Source organism: Echinops telfairi, unplaced genomic scaffold (genome assembly GCF_000313985.2).
Source record: "Echinops telfairi isolate 266 unplaced genomic scaffold, ASM31398v2 ScPeMD7_443;HRSCAF=831, whole genome shotgun sequence".
Classification (NCBI taxonomy): Eukaryota; Metazoa; Chordata; class Mammalia; order Afrosoricida; family Tenrecidae; genus Echinops; species Echinops telfairi.
In genome coordinates, this window is record NW_022104341.1 from 37,090,502 (window position 1) to 37,093,400 (window position 2,899).

General features: G+C 49.7%; 1 long non-coding RNA gene across 1 annotated transcript in view; it reads left to right on the top strand.

The window, feature by feature from the left end:
• The window catches only part of LOC123521890, a 53,783-nt gene that overhangs the window by 11,829 nt on the left and 39,055 nt on the right, over positions 1-2,899 (top strand). The gene's annotated exons all lie outside the window — the stretch shown is intronic.

Consider the following 2,899-nt stretch of genomic DNA (forward strand, 5'->3'; position numbering starts at 1 on the left):
GCTGTTCAGGAGGATGGGCGGGGGGCGGGGGGGGAGGTGGTGGTGGTGGTGGAGGTGGTGGTGGAGGGGGTGGAGTCAATCCCACTCTCGGGGGAGGGGGCGGGGGGGGGGGCGCGGAATGCCCGCTAAAGAAATCGCAGCAAAAGAAACGTGCTTTGCAGGCGTGAACGTGTTGGCACGGCTGTAGAAGTGCCTGCAGGGTGGGAGGCGGCAGGGACAGGTCTGTGAGGAGCACAAAGGAGCAGGGACTCACAGTGGCTCTGCCCGTCCTGGGCAGTTCGCTGATTTACCCCCAGGCCTGCCTCTCCCTTCTTCCTTCCCACAGTTTGAGATGCTCCGGGGCTGGCAGACCCTTGCTCTCCGCGGGTTGGCCTGCTGTGAGATCAGTCACCGCGCCCCGTGTGACTGAAGTCAGGAGATCCATTAGGGGGACTAATGGTGATGGAAGGATCTATGGCCATTTGGGCTAGGGTGATATTTATATTTAGACACCATGTTATTACTGGTAGGCCTGTGGGTTGCTTGGGGAGTACTCTGGGGGGCCGGAACTAGGAGCGTCTCTGTGGGAGGGTAGCAGGGGTGAGAGGCGGACCCGGGCAGGGACAGGGAATGACCCCCGTGGCAGCCTCGTGCTGGAGACTGTGCAGAGTGGCAGCCACACGCAGGCGCCTGGCAGGAGAAGGCCATGTCCTAAGGTGTTCTACTGCCATCCACCAGAGCAGCTGGCGCTGGGTGGAAGGCAGATGGTGTTGGATCCCCCAAGTGTCACTGTCTAGCAAGATGCCATGTCCACTGATTAAAAATAATTAAACATTCCTTCCTCCAGTGAAGGAGAATGGCACACACGCCGGGCAGGGGGGTTGACAATGGCATTACGCAGCAGTGGGCGCCCAGGGTAGCAGGTGCGCTTGGCTTGGAAAGGTGGGGTGGGAGTGGGGGGCCTGCTTTAGCAGTGACAGCAGGAAGAGTGTAGTGAAGATGCATATGCATGAGGGATGCGGGCACGGGCTCCTACTGGATGGCTCTCTACTGCTTTGCTCCATCTACTATGGAGATCCTTTCCTGATTCCTGGATGGAAATAGCACATTTTATGTTTGTAACCTAATAATCATTATACACCAACCAGAATGTAGGTTGCTGTGCTAGGTGCAGTGGATGGAATGTTAATCGATGGCATTGCCCGTGTCCCCATTGTCCTGACATTGGTTGAATTTGCCCACTTTGGGTCTCTGTACATATGTTTTCGTCATCTGTCATGAGAACATTCTGGAAAGAGCTTGACATACTGGTGTTTCATGTATTGTATTGTCATCCATTAGCATGTTTTCCAGCGAGTTTGATATGCTGACATTTCAGGTATTGTATTTTCATCCATCTGACCATTTTCCAAAGTGTCCAAGCTCACAACCCTCCCTTCTTCATCCCCACTCGCATCCCCAGACTGCCTCCTTCCCCTTGGCAGATTCCTTTTTAAATGTTGTCAAATCCTGCCCCCAAAGGCAGGCCAGTGCGCTGTGTTTCTCTCAGTTGTTTCAAAATAGCAAATGGGAAAAATCATTTTCCCAAGTTTTCTGAGGCATGTAGAGGATTCCAATTTGGACTGTGTATTGATTTCCAGCCAAGTATTCTAATACCTTTTAGCTTCAATTGGATTTTTTCCTTGATCTTATTTATATTTCAATCACCAATATTTGTTTTTAAGGGACTTGTTGAATAAAGGGTGAGCCATTCAAAAACACCACATGCTCAGAGGGAGAATGATAAGGTTTTCTACTCCCATGAATAGTTACAGTCCCAGAAACCTCCAGGGGCAAGTCGACTCTGCCCTGCAGGGTGCTGTGAGTCAGAATTGACCTGAGAACCTCAGATGGTGAGTGACCCTGGTGGCAAAGTCGTTATGCTTTGGGCTGCTAATAGCAAGGTGAGCAGTTTGAAATCACCAGCTGCTCCTCAGGAGATAAATGAGGCTTTCTACTCCCCCCAAGAGCTACAGTCTCAGAAACTCATGGGGTTAGTTCTGCCCTGTGATATAGGGCCACCATGAGCCAGAATCAACTCAATGAGTTTTAACTCAGTGAGTTTTAACTTCACATCCTGAGGGAAAGAATCGATTTTACTGAAGGTGACTTGAGGGAGCCTGCGCTTCCAGTTCAAGACCCCTGATTAGCACATGATCACCCCAGGTATCAGGCCTGAGGAGATGACCCAATTTTCAGAGTGAGGGGCACTGGATTCTGAGTGACTTCCCTTCCCCAAACTTACCAGGATAGTTCCACCATGCTTCCTCTTCTGAAAATGCCTTATTTTCATATATATATATACATACATACATACATACATACATACATACATACATACATATACATTGAAGGTTGTGATGCTAGTCTCTATCATCGGGGAAATATCTGAGGTACTACAACTCATCCACAGTCCTTTTGATACCTTGGGTGTTTCTTTCTTGTATCCTAGTCTCTATCATCAGGGAAATATCTGAGGTACTACAACTCATCCACAGTCCTTTTGATACCTTGGGTGTTTGCTTCTTGTATCCAAATGAGACCCACATAACTTGTAAAGAATAGATGGCGCCTGTGGTAGGTATATAACCTGGTGTCAATTTGAGGATTCAGAGCGAAGGGGTGCAGCAGTCTAGCCTGTCAATCAGATCATAGCTTGATGACCTCATTTGGAGGTGTGAAGGAGATAAATAGCTTGCTGAAGGCAAAATGTATGCTCACTCCCTGAGAGACATCCCTGTGGCGGAAAAACTGATGGAGCCAGACCTTGGGAGCCAGAGAAGCCACATGGAGAGTCCGGCCAGTGCTGAGTTGCTTACAATGCCACTGGATCCACAAGACCTTCCACCCAATGGCCTGTGATCTTCCTGCATTCGGCATC